The sequence below is a fragment of the Molossus molossus genome, unplaced genomic scaffold, assembly GCF_014108415.1.
Source record: "Molossus molossus isolate mMolMol1 unplaced genomic scaffold, mMolMol1.p scaffold_m16_p_2, whole genome shotgun sequence".
Lineage (NCBI taxonomy): Eukaryota > Metazoa > Chordata > Mammalia > Chiroptera > Molossidae > Molossus > Molossus molossus.
In genome coordinates, this window is record NW_023425355.1 from 72,416,943 (window position 1) to 72,431,891 (window position 14,949).

General features: G+C 38.2%; 1 non-coding gene across 1 annotated transcript; it reads left to right on the plus strand.

Moving 5' to 3' along the window:
• The first annotated feature begins 3,319 nt into the window (after positions 1-3,319).
• On the plus strand, positions 3,320-3,446 carry LOC118636829. Its single transcript, XR_004960801.1, has one exon. It is a non-coding gene; the product is annotated as a small nucleolar RNA SNORA61 (small nucleolar RNA).
• Positions 3,447-14,949: the final 11,503 nt, after the last annotated feature.

Here is a 14,949-nt window from a genome sequence, read left to right on the forward strand (position 1 = left end):
GACACAAACTAAATCTCTATGAGTTCAAGAAGATGGAAATCATATCAAGCATCTTCTCAGATCACAATGGCATGAAACTAGAAATCAATTGCAACAAGAACATGCAAAGACATTTCAACACATGGAGGCTAAATAGCATGTTATTAAACAATGAATGGGTCACCGAGGAGATCAAGGAAGAAACTAAAAACTTCCTGGAAACCAATGAAAATGAACACACAACAACACAAAATCTATGGGATGCAGCGAAAGCAGTTCTGAGAGGGAAGTTCATAGCACTACAGGCCTACCTCAAGAAACAAGAAAAATTTCTAATTGACTGTCTAACCTCACAAATAAAAGAATTAGAGAGCAAACAAAAAGAGAATCCCAGAGCAAGTAGAAGGAAGGAAATAGTAAAGATCAGAGTAAAAATAAATGACACAGAGACCAAAAAATCAATTCAAAGGATTAATGAAACAAAGAGCTGGTTTTTCGAAAAGATAAACAAGATTGATGGACTCTTAGCTAGACTCACCAAGAAACAAAGAGAGAGAACCCAAATACACAAAATCAGAAATGAAAGAGGAGAAGTAACAACCAACACCACGGAAATACAAAAGAATTGAAGAGGCAATCAAGACTCTCCCAGCAAACTAAAGCCCAGACCCAGATGGCTTCATGGGGGAGTTTTGCCAAACATTCAAAAAAGAACTAACACCCATTCTCCTCAAACTATTTCAAAAAATTCAAGAAGAAGGAAGACTTCCAAACACGTTCTATGAGGCCAGCATAATTCTAATTCCAAAACCAGAAAAAGACACTATGAAGAAAGAAAACTGCAGGCCAATATCCCTGATGAACATAGATGCCAAAATCCTGAACAAAATATTAGCAAATCGGATCCAGAAATTCATCAAAAAAATTATTCACCATGACCAAGTGGGATGCATTCCAGGGATGCAAGGCTGGTACAATATTCACAAATCAATAAATGTGATACACCACATAAACAAAATGAAAAATAAAAACCACATGATCATATCAAAAGATGCTGAAAAAGCATTTGACAAAATCCAGCATCCATTTCTGATAAAAACTCTCAGGGAATAGAGGGGTCATATCTCGACATAATAAAGGCCATATATGAAAGACCTACAGCCAACATCATACACAATGGACAGAAACTAAAACATTTCCATTAAGAACAGGAACAAGACAGGGATGTCCACTTTCGCCATTCTTATTTAACATTGTACTGGAAGTCTTAGCCACAGCAATCAGACATGAAGAAAAAATAAAAGGGATCCAAATTGGAAAGGAGGAAGTGAAACTGACATTATTTGCAGATGACATGATATTATACAAAGAAAACCCTAAAGACTCCATCAAAAAATTACTGGACTTAATAAATGAATTTGGCAAAGTAGCAGAATACAAAATTAACGTCAAGAAATCGACGGCATTCTTGTACACCAATGATGGACTCACAGAAAGAGAAACTGAAAAAACAATCCCATTTACCATCGCGCCAAAAAAATTAAAATACCTAGGAATAAACTTAACCAAAGAAGTAAAGGACCTATTTGCAGAAAACTACAGGTCATTGAAAAAAGAAATAGAGGAAGATATAAAAAAGTGGAAGCACATACCCTGTTCATGGATTGGAAGAATTAACATCATTAAAATGTCCGTACTGCCCAAAGCAATCTATAGATTCAATGCAATCCCCATCAAAATACCAACGACATATTTCATAGAACTAGAACAAATACTTCAAAAGTTCATATGGAACCAAAAAAGACCCCGAATAGCCACAGCAATCTTGAAAAAGAAGAACAAAGTAGGTGGGATCACAATACCAGATATCAGGTTATACTACAATGCGACTGTAACCAAAACAGCCTGGTACTGGCACAAGAACAGGCATATAGACCAGTGGAACAGAACTGAAAACCCAGAAATGGACCCAAGGCCATATGCTCAATTAATATTTGACAAAGGTGGCAAGAGCATACAGTGGAGTAAAGACAGCCTCTTTAATAAATGGTGTTGGGAAAATTGGACAGCTACATGCAAAAAAATGAAAATAGACCATCAACTTACACCATACACAAAAATAAACTCAAAATGGATAAAAGACTTAAATGTGACCCATGAATCCATAACAATTCTAGAAGAAAATGTAGGCAACAAAATTTCGGACATCATACGGAGCAGAATTTTCACTGATACATCACCTAAGGCAACAGAAACAAAGGAAAATATGAACACATGGGACTACATCAAACTAAAAAGCTTCTGCACAGCAAAACAAACAACCATCAAAATGGAAAGGCAACCCACTGTATGGGAGAACATCATTGCCAATAATGTATCAGATAAGGGGTTAATCTTCAATATATATAGAGTGCTCATACAACTCAACAAAAGGAAGACAAAGAACCCAATTAAAAAATGGGCAGAGGAGCTGAATAGACACCTCTCCAAACAGGACATACAAATGGCCAAGAGACATATGAAGAAATGCTCAACATCACTTATCATCAGAGAGATGCAAATTAAAACAACAATAAGGTATCACCTCACACCTGTCAGAATGGCCACCATCAACAAATCATCAAACAAGTGTTGGCAAGGGTGTGGAGAAAAGGGGACTCTAATACACTGCTGGTGGGAATGCAGACTGGTGCAGCCGCTGTGGAAAACAATATGGTGTTACCTCAAAAAATTAAAAATTGAACTTCCATTTGACCCAGTGATCCCACTGCTGGGAATATACCCTAAGAAGCCTGAAACACCAATCAGGAAGAATATATGTACCCCCATGTTCATAGCAGCACTATTTACAATAGCTAAGATCTGGAAACAGCCCAAGTGTCCATCAGTAGACAAATGGATAAAAAGAAGTGGTACATATACACAATGGAGTACTATGCAGCGGTAAGAAAGAAAGATCTCTTATCCTTTGAGACGACATGGAGGAACCTGGAAAGTATTATCCTAAGTGAAAGAAGCCAAGCAGAAAAAGACAAATACCACATGATCTCACGTATATATGGAATATAATTAACATAACAGTCTGAGGAATACAGTAGACCTAGAAACATGGAAGTAGGGCACAGACTGACATCCCTCAGAAAAGGGGGTGGGGGTAGGAAGAGATAAACCACAGAACTTATATGCATGTATGCATTACCAATGGACATGGACAACTAAGCCAGGGACGGGGCGGGGGTGGGGTGGGGAGGGGTTGCTAATGGGGTAAAAAAGGTAAAATATCTGTAAAAAAAAAAATAAATAAAAAATTAAAAAAAAAAAAAGAAGTGAAAGTGGTTTTGCCCTCAGGTTCCCTTTCCCATCAGATCTGAACATCGGTCTTGGTGGTCCTAAAAGGAAGAAAAGTAATACTAGATTCATGGTGCTTATAATCTGTTCTACAGCATGTGGGGTAGTTTCAAACCAAGTGAAAGAGGAAAAAAAAAGTAAGAAGAAGAAAAAAAAAGTGGAAGTGGTTTTATCTACTTTTCCATGTTACACTTCAATGCCCTCTCTGGGCACATCACCCTCCCAGCAACTCCATGTGTTAAACTGGGAAGCTGTCCAAAACCTTTTGGTTAGGGTTTTGTCTTGTTTTTATTTTTTTGAAGGCTTCATTACAAGGATACCATTGATTAGATCATTGGTCACAGGTGATTAATTCAACCTCCATTAGGTCAAGACTGAGGCTGAAAGTTGCAATCCTCTAATCAATTAATCAGATCCTCTGGTGATCTGCTCTCCCTTTTCCTTAGGGACTTTGAATAACAAAAGACATGCTTTTAAAGGGTTTCAATCTGGAGCTATTTCAAAAGCTAGGAACAAATACCAAATATTACAAAAGATGTTCCTTTCACATTTATCACTCCAGAGCTATTTCAGGATCTGGGATGAATACCAACATACATATTTTTTATATCACAAAAATCACCTTAGGTTTTGTCTGTAAAGAGCATCAAAAACATTGCAGGAAGAACAAAGATTTTGCATCTTGATTCTGGTATGCTGGTTTGGCTGCTCCTTGCAGCACCTGCTTCTCCATCTTTTCCAGGTCTGGTTCCTGCCATGGGGTTTATCTCCAGCCTCAAACCTTTACAGTACCCACCGCTTCTCCTGTGCCTGTAATGGGCAGCGGCTTCCCCAGAAAACCCAATTCCCTACCCCAGCCTGGGGCAGTTTTATAACTGAGTACCTCTGGTGAGATACCTCCCTGTGAACACCCTCGAGGATAAACTTCTAGCAAGTTCTGCGGTTGACTCCTCTATATAAGAGGCCACATCCATACTCTCCAACAATGTCTAGATTTAAGGCACTAGGGTGGGAATGGGGCTCTTCCTTGGGCCCTTTATCAAAGAGCAGAAGGTCTTTGAGTACTCCATCTTGGCCCTAGAAGTAGTGATTATATATTACATTATTCTATTAATATATCAAGTATTCCTATATTAAGAATTCTCTTTACTTCTAAGTAATCCCTCATTATTCCTATCCATGTTAAATTCTTTATATCAAACCTTCCCTGTTCTAAGTATTGTGTGGTTTCTCTCTCCTGATTGGACCCAAATACTCAACTGACCTGGAGATAGACCTTGGAAAATAGCAACTGGAGACAGACCCACAAAAATAGGATTTGGGGATTGGTTTGTTCATGCCTTTGGATTTGAACTCAGTGATTCTTGCAAATGGGAAAAGGGATGCTCGTAATCCAGGGCTTGCAGGGGCATCACAATGAATCAAGACGTGCCAACTAAAGCACCCACTTTGGGAGCCCAAGTGGCTGCTGCACTTAACCATTGTACAGTAATGTACAGTAATGTACAATGGTGCACAGTAATGATGGCCATGAAAACTGGTGTTGGGTAGATTCTTTTAGTTCACTTGAGTGCTTACAAAGAAGACAATTACAAACGCAAGTCCGTTAACTCTCAGCTCATCAGTCTGTAGCTGAAGGCCGGATATTCCTGAAAATCAACTGTACAGGGTGATGAATTATGAGTTGAATTTGGTGTCATCAAGTTTCTCATGTGAAGGGGTGTTTATAAGGAATGGACTCTGAAACTTGGAATGCACACATCTGTTTAGATCCAGATGAAACTGATAATCTTAAATCTTCAACTCATTCTGAATCTCCCTTACCAGTAGAATCATCTTGCCCTGTAGTGTCTAGAAATAAGCCTTCTGCTGCTTAAAAGTCTTGTGATAACCTCACCTGGGGCACCACAACCACCTGAAAATGCCACTAAACCCACAACTAGGATAAAATCTCAGCATACTCCATTCAGGCAGCCAGTTAATATACAACCCAGGAAGAAATAGCTTATATACCAAACTGACAGTAATGGGTCAATGATGGAAGATGCACATTGTCGAATACTATGCTATAAATAGAATGAACTAGATGTAGATTTTGCAACATGAGTAGATCTTCAGAACATGGTGATGAGAAGTCAGAAGAAACAATATATAACAATAGCATACCATTTAAGTAAGTTAAAAAAAAAAAAAACATTCATATAAGGTATCGATATGCAATCAATAAAAACACACAAACAAAAGGAAATACATTAAATGAATTAGAATGATAATCACTGGGGGGTGAGGGCAGCGGAATAGGAATAGGAAGTAAAAACAAAATGAGAAGGGCCCTGTGTTGACTAATTACAATAATGTACCCCCCAAAAATAATAATAATAATGAGGAATATGACTCAGGAAATAAGAAACAACCTTGGCTTGCAGTAGGGACCTTCAGTCCTTTATAAGATGTTGATCTAACATAAGGTGCTGCTTCCCTCCCCAATTCCAGCCCTAAATATGATTCACAAAAGAAAAATTGACAGATGATGATGAAATCTACTATTTACTGTGTGCCAGGCACTATTAACTCAGTTAATCTTCCCAGTCAATGCTATTAGATATTTACATCCCCATTTTACAGATGAGAAAAGTATAGAGTTTAAGTATCTTGCCTAAGGTTACACAGCTGGTAATGCTGGAGCTGAAATTTTAATGCAGTCTCTGACACCTATAGAGATGAGTTTGGGACAGGGATGAAGGCCAGGGGAGAGTGTTTTAAAACGGTAGAGGGGCAGGCAGGTTTACAGAGATGCGAGGAGAAATTCCTAATTGTGTCCCTTCCCCCCTCCCCCAATATTGCTGAGGTCATGCTCCAGCTCATCACCGTGACAAGACAGTGAACAGTAGTTCCCAGTAAGGAGGAGCTGTTAGAGGGGGGAGCATTTTACATCTGCAGGTACACAGGTTTTGTGGTCTCTGACAACAAACCTCAAGGCATTGGAATCAGAGATTTCCTCCCCCCTCTAAAAAACCCCACAGTTAAACTCAAAGTCAAAAAGCCCTCAGAGTTTACATTTTAATCCCCTACTCTTTATAATCACAAGCACGAAACCAAAAATTTCCATTCATTTTAGTAAAGCCTCTAACATGGAAGATGGAGTATGAAATAGAAAAAATAAAACAGCAATTACCTCAAGGGGGTAAAAATACTCTGCAGGAAGAAAACTTTCTAAAAATTAGTATCTTTACATAACTTACTATAAAGCTAGTTATCAAGATAAAGGTAGACATATTAAGAAAAAGAACAGTAATATACCTAGGTATATATGGTTCCTACAAAGATACTGAGGTCATTCAATGGAAGAGTAGTCTTTTCAACATTAAATGTTAAAATAAAAGGATATCAATTGTTTTTCAAATATATTTTTATTGATTATTTTAGATAGAGAAGAAGGAAGAGAGAGATAGAAACATAGATGTGAGAGAGAAACATTGATTGGTTGCCTCCTGCATGCCCCCTACTGGTGATTAAGCCCGCAACCTGGGCATATACCCTGACCAGGAATCGAACAAGGACTTCTCAGTCCATGGGAAGATGCTCAATCCACTGAGCCACACTGGCCAGGCTGGATATCTATGTTTTTAAAAATGTTTCAAATCCTACCTCACCATAAAAAAATAATTAACAATGAATTCTAGACCTAACAAAGTTTTTAAAAAATCAAATTTTTGTGTGTGTGTGTTAATCCTCACCTGAGGATATTTTCCATTGATCTTTAGAGAGGGAGGGAGGGAGGGAGAGGGAGAGGGAAAAGGAGAGAGAGACCAAGAGAGACAGAGAAACATGGATGTGAGATAGACACACTGATTGGTTGCCTACCGCACTCATGCACCCCAATGGGGGCCTGGGATCAAACCTGCAACCCACATATGTGCTTTTGACCGGGAATCATACTTGCGACCCTTTGGTGCACAGGCTGACACTCTAACCACTGAACCACATCAGCTAAAGCAGATTTTTCTTAATCCCTTTACACTTTTTCAGCCAGCTTCTCAATCCTCCTCCCCTATGACAGCTGTCAGTCTGTTCTATGTAGCTATGCTTTCTATTTTTGTTATTTTGTTCATGAGATTACACATATAAGTGAGATCACATGGTATTTGTCCTTCTCTGACTGGTTTATTTCGCTTAGCATAATACTTTCCAGGTCCATCCATACTGTCACAAAAGGTAACATTTTTTGTCTTAGTTGACTAGTATTTCATTGTGTAAATGTACCACAGCTTTTTTATCCACTTATCTACTGATGAACACTTGTGCTGTTTCCAGATCTTGGCTATTGTAAGTAATGCAGCAACAAACATAGGGGTGCATATATCTTGAATTAGTGTTTCATGTTTTTGTTTTTTTTGTTTTTATATTCCCAGAAGTGGGATCACTGGGTCAAAAAGTAGTTCTATTTTTAATTTTTTGAGGAAACACCATACTGTTTTCCAGTGGCTGCACCAGTCTGCATTCCCTCCAAAAGTATGTTAAGGGTTCCCTTTTCTCCACATTCTCGCTATCACTTGATTTATTGATGATAGCAATTCTAATAGGTGTGAGGTGTTATCTCATTGTGGCTTTCATTTGCATCTCTCTAATGATTAGTGACGTTGAGCATCTATTCATGTCTATTAGCCATCTGAATGGCCTCTTTGGAGAAGTTTCTGTTCATGTACTTTGCCGTATTTTTAACTGGGCTGTCTTCTTAGTGTTTAAGTTCATTATATATTTTAAATTAACCCCTTATCAGAGGTATCACTGGCAAATATGTTCTTCCATGCAGTGGGTTGCCTTTTCATTTTGGTTTCTTTTGCTGTGCAGCTTTTTAGTTTGATGTAGTCCCACTTGTTTATTTTTTCCTGTTTCCCTTGCTTGAGATGTATCACCAAACATTGCTACAAGAAATGTCTAAAATTTTACTGCCTGTTTTCTTCTAGGAATTTCATGAGTTTGTGACTTACATTTAAATCTTTTATCTATTTTGAGTTTATTCTTGTGTTAAATTGGTGGCCATCTCATTTTCTTGTACCTGTCAATTTCCCCAACACCATTTTGAAGAGCCTTGTTTTTACTCCATTGTATGCTCTTGCCCCCTTTGTCAAATACTAATCAACCATAAAGGCATGGGTTTATTTCTGGGTTCTCTGTTCTGGCTCCATTGATCTATGCCTGTTCGTATGCCAGTACCAGGCTGTTTTTATTACAATGGCCTTGTAGTAGTTTGAGACATAGACAGGGACAATAGTACGTGACAGCCAGAGGGAAAGGAGTGGGGGATAAACGAGGATGCAGAGACTTGACTTGCAGTATTGTTTTATTTAGTTGTTCACTTGAAACCTGTATTTTATTAACCAATGTCACCCCAATAAATTCAAATAAAAAAAACCACATGACTTGTAGAAGATATAATAGACAAGCCCTGGGCAGTGTGGCTCAGTTGGCTGAGCAGTTATCTCGTGCACCCAAAGGTTACCAGTGTGATTCCTGGTCAGGGCACATGCCCAGGCTGTGGGTTTAATCCCTGACCAGGATGCATGTGTGTGGCAATTGATCAATATTTCTCTATCACATGGATGTCTCTCTCTCTAATCAATAAAAACATTTAAAGAAACAACTGTATCCCTTGGGTGAGAAAAAAATAGGCAACAGTCCAGAAAATATTCACAGCACACATATCTGACAAAAAACTTGTATCCAGAATACATAGTATGATATTTTAGAGTGGGAGATAGAAACATTGACGTGAGAAATACTGATCGGCTGCCTCCTGCATGCCTTGTATTGGGGATCGAGCTGGCAACCCAGGCATGTGCCCTGACGTGAATAGAACCAGGAACTCAGTCCATGGGACAACACTCAATTCATTGATCCACACCAGCCAGGCCAATCCAATTTTTGAAACTTGCAAAAGACTTGGACAGTTTGTAAAATATATACAGATGGCTATTAAGAACATGAGAAACTGCTCATTGTGAAATGCAGTGTGCCATACTAGATTGGATCCTGGAACAGGACAGTACTGGTAAAATTGTGAAATTTATATCATCTGAAGTTTACTTAATAGTAATATACCAATGTCAATCTCTTAGTTTTGACAAATAGACCATAGTTATATATTAAAATCAGGGCAAACTGGATGAAGGATATATAACTCTATGCTATCTTTGTAACTTCTGTAAATTTAAAAATCCAAAAAAGTTGTTTTTAAACTGCTCAGCATCATTAGTCGTCAAGGGAAATGCAAATTAAAATTGCAATGGAAAGACAAATACCTTATGGTTTCACTTTATGTGGAAGTAAAAAACTGAAGAACAAAAAATAAATTCAAACTAATGGTTAGATAGGAATGGGAATTGGTGAATAAAGGGGAAGGGGAATATACGGAACCAATACTGTGATACGGTTGCATTAATGACAGATCTTTACTAGACTTAGTGATCACACTATAAGGTACATAAACATCGAATCACTGTGTTGTTGTACACCTGAAACTAATACTGTATGCCAACTTAAAATCACCATGTGATACCATCACACCCATCCACTAAAATGGTAAAAATGTTGGCAAATAAGTAGAATTGTCATAAATTGGTATTAGGGAATAAAGTGGTAAATCACTTTGGGAAAACTATTTGGCAGTACCTCAAAAATTAAACATGTATCATCATCCTATTAACACTATGGACTCCACTCCAAGATATCTACCCAAAATAAAAAATGTCCAATTCTTGTACAATTATAGAAACATTTTAGTCACAACAGACCAAAACTGGGAAACAGCTGAGATGTCCAACAGAATGGATAGACACCATCAAGTATACACTGGGATTCTCTGCAACAAAAAAATTAACTACCCACAACTATATGGACAAATCTCAAAAACATGCTGAAAAGTGGCTAGACCCAAAGTACATTCATGTAGGACTTAACTTATATGAAGTTATTGAAATACGTAGAAATATCCTCTAGTGATAGAAACCAGGTCAATGTTGCTTCTCTGGAGGTGGGAGATGCTATTGACCAGGATAAAATTGTTCTGGACCTGGTTATGGCTGAGGTTATTTACAGAATAATATTTAGGCCCTTTTCTGCCATCCTAATACTCATCTTTTCCACGTGTGGTAAGTTCTGAGCAGCTGGCTACACCCCAAAGACAATACCCTGTATTTTAGGTGCCAGTAATGTGTTTATAAGACTCAGGTAATGGAAGCTGCCTCGGTAGCCTGGCCCATGTCACAAATCTAAGAACATGTCAGCCTATATTTACAGGAAACCTTAACATACACTAATCACAATCCTCCAATTCAACTTTAGTTAGCTCCCTTACCCTAGATAACTGGACTTGGCAATACCTCAATCCATGGTTTTCCCTTGAATAAAGGACAAATACTACACTAAATTGTTCTGGCATTAAGCACCAGGAGTCAGATGTATATATAAGAGTAGATAGAGCTGACAAAGTTGCCAGTACAGAAGCACATCAATCATGTGCTGGTTTAACAGCAATGCTGGAGGACTCAAACACAAGTGGGATTCACTGTCAAACTGAGTTTCCTGACCAATTTTCCCAAGAGTTAACAAAGATTAAAAGCACTACAGTACATATTTACTATTTTAGTTCTTAGTTTTTTAGTGTTACTGTCATTTCATTTCAGGGTAAGGATTATATGAAACCATCCAAATGACCTTGATGCCTACCTACAGCTCACTCCCCAATTAAAGGAGGCCTAAGTCACAGCAACAGGCCACCTCAGTGATTATGTTCCTTAATAATTACTCAAGTGCCAACAGTGGATGAGAAGTTTTGGGGAATGGAAGATGCTAATGTCATACTTAGAAGTCTAAATAAACTCCTTATTGCAAAAAGAACCCAGGGCCACAAAAATGCATATTAAGTTTTATTAAGTTTCGAATACAAAATATTCCAAAAGAGAAAAGTGATCTTATAATACCCACATTCTATATCCATACAAACAAGAAAAACACTACCATTGTTTCTTTTACAACCAGTACAAAGCCAGAAATATCAAGACCAATTCTTTTCCAATGAGAACAGAATTAAGTCTGCTAGGTCAATCTATTTGCCAAACAGCTATCTGTTCATTTAAGCATACTTTCTAATTTGAATTTAGTATTGATACTTACTATGATTAATCTCAATGTTCTATACTATCTTCAAGATATCTAAACAAAATCTCAGGAGTCAAAAGCATAAACCCAAGTAATTTAGATTACAGGACTGAGGAAGACAGTTATGTATGTGCAACAGCCATTTGGTCAATACCCTCATGGTGTGTGATTAAGAGCCTATCAAATGAGGGTTCCTTTTTTTTAAAATTTTATCTCACAATTGTAAAAGCTGGACATGACAGTACTGTTATTTTACTATACAAAAATTCTCAAGTTGAAACTCAAATCTGTTTCCTTTGAGAACACTAGCTCTTATTCTTTTGGCCCTAGTCTCCAACATAACAAAGTTATATTTTGATTTGTTTCTAAGACAGGAGGTGGGATCAAGTAGGCTAACAAAAACACAGTTAAAAAAAATAGCCAGCCAAGTGGCACAATTTTGTTTCCAGGTTTTAAATGTGCTTTTGATCATTTTAGGCATGTTTTCACTTACTTTAGTTTCTAGATATTACTCTTTCCTTTAGTTTTGTATTACAACTAAGCCCCACTTCTGGATAAACAGGAGAAAGCATTTCACTTGCTGAAAATGAGACACTTGACTGGATAGAGGTACTGCTGATGCCTTTCATTATTTTTATTAACTTTCTGACATTGATAATTAGGAAGTTTTAAGTTAAAAGTTGTTTCTACGACTTTAGCTAAACAAAATGAAAGCCAAACTTATAAAATCTACATAGAGAACAATAAGAACTTCCTCACTACCCCTACTTACTAACTTCTTTAATTGCTCTTTTTCCATCTGGTCATTATTACTTATTTTAAGTAACTACCACTCCCTAGTTAAGAGTGCTAACCAACATTGATGCCTTCATCAGACCCACAGGAGCCTTTGAAGATACCAAACCAATTCTGATGAGCACTGCTTATGCAACTGCTGTGCCTTATCCAATCAGCATTCTTCTGCTTCAACAACTCTGTAAAATGAAAAGCATGATCAGGTCAGTTACTCACCCCCTTACCTATTCTTTAAATACACACTATTTTGTTGCTTTAACTGTGCATTTGCTTTACATTTTAAGCTCTAAAAAGCAACCATAAATACCCAGTACAATTCCTGTAAGCATCACCTTGGTATTATCAAGACTGTAACTATCATTATACCAATAAAATTGTTACTCGAACTGGGAACTTAATAGCAGGCTGCATCTAGTCTTCCTTTAATGGATTTGTACTGTATACTGCCAACTATCAGGCACTGATAATACACAGTACTTCTTACAAAAGGCACAGGAACAAGTCCAAAGCTCAAACAAGGGAAGTTTGCTCACGCCAAAACAAACTGTACATCTCCAGTCAACAACTGCTTATGCAAAACAGTACTAGCACATTTTATACATTCAAAAATAGCGAAGAGCCACCCTGACCAGTTTGGCTCAGCGGTTAAGAATGTCGGCCCAGCCCTGGCCCATTTGGCTCAGCGGTTGGAGCATTGGCCTGGTCTGGAGAGACCCGGGTTCGGTTCCCGCTAAGGGCATGTACCTCGGTTGCGGTTTATCCCTAGCCCTGGTTGGGTCGTGCGGGTGGCAACCACTCGATGTGTCCCTTCCACGTCGATGCTTCTCTCTCTCTCTCCCCCTCCCACTCTATCTGAATAAAATATCAAAAAATGTCCTCGGGTGAGGATAAAAAAAAAAAAAAGAATGTCGGCCCATAGATCAAAAGGTCCAGGTTTGATTCCTGGTCAAGGGAACAAAGGCATATACCTAGGTTGCAGGTTCAATCCCTGGCCCAGTCAGGGTCATGTGGGAGGCAACCAATCAATGTTTCTCTCCCTCCCTCCCTTCCACTCTCTCTGAAAAAGAAAAAATATCCTCAGGTAAGGATTAACTTAAAAGAAAAAGTATTACAGCCCTGGCCGGTTTGGCTCAGCGGTTAGAGCATTGGCCTGCGGTCCGGAGAGACCTGGGTTCAATTCCCACTAAGGGCATGTACCTCGGTTGCAGTTTGTCCCCGGCCCTGGTTGGTCGTGTGGGTGGCAGCCACTCGATGTGTACCTTTCACGTCGATGTTTCTCTCTCTTCCTCTCTCCCTCCTATTCTATCTGTGCAAAAGATGGAAAAATGTCCTCGGGTGAGGATAAAAAAATAAAAAAGAAAAAAAAAAAAAGAAAAAGTATTACAGAACTGAGACATAATGGAAATATGCCAGAGTTTAAAATAACTTCAACCTATATTCAAATCAATAGTCCATATTCAAGGTGTTGCACATTACAACACTTAACTTGATCCCCCTTTTACAGATGTGCCAATATCCCAGCCATGCAGTGGCAGAGCTACAGTATTTAAACCTATAAAAGCCACTGCTTTAGAAACTTACCATAGCATTTGATTTCTCTTGCTGCTAGCTTTAGTCAGCTCTATCTAGTGTGAATAAATCAGCAGTCCGTGACCATAATCCTCAACCTGTAGAAATTAAATAGGTAACTAGTTATCTCTCTTCAGGAAATTCTTCAAAACTTGCCTATAACTTACTGCCCCCTTTGCCAGAAAGAAAAGGCAAGTTCAGACTTGCAGCTTAAGGTATTTCATGTTCTACTACTTCTCTTAAGTGGTGGAAGATTCACTGGCTTGGGATGGACTGGAATGGCTTAAATGGTTAAGTTGCATGGCTTATGGATTCTCATTCTGTTCCAAAGGTGCACTGCCATGTTAAATCCATAAGTTGAACGGACAAAACTTATTTGAAGGAATGAGTGCAGTACAAGGATTTTTAGTTGGAGGTCTTCAAGTTTACTATATTCAAGAGCATCTTTTTCAACTTCGTGGCTGGACCTGGGTCATGCTGCCTCAGGTTTTGCTTTTTAAAGACCACTTGCAATAGATTTTCTCCATAGTGTAGTTTCACAGAACTAAAAACTAGTCAGGCATCCAACTAAATGTCAAGTTTGCAATGGCTTACAGGGGTAGGGAGAGGGGCACCCCAAATTTAAGCCATTTCCTATTTTGACTAAAAAACTAATTTGAAAAAGGTTAAAATATTAAGCATGTTTAAAGGTCTTCATCAAAAATACTTAAAAAGTTACCCCCTCCCAAGTCCCATGTGGCTATCGGTAAACAGCTGTATTAAGGCCTTTAAGTGTCATACATGCTTAAAAAAAAAAAATCCAAGAGTTGAATTTGGAGAACTTCTAATATGCTATGGTATACTTTGCTTTTCCAAGTTTTTTTTTTTAATCTAGAAAGCTTTTCCACTGTCATGAGGTACAGTATGTTTCACTGTACTATGAGGAAGTGTTCAATTTTGACTTAGACGGAAAAACTAGTTTGCTTTGCTTACCATCTTTGCTGTTTCACAGGCATTTGATGCTTTAAATCTGATGTGGAATGCTGATAGATTCACTTTTTAGAAGTCATAAGCCTTTGAGAAGTTGGAGATAACTTCATTGCTTATCTATTTTCTCCT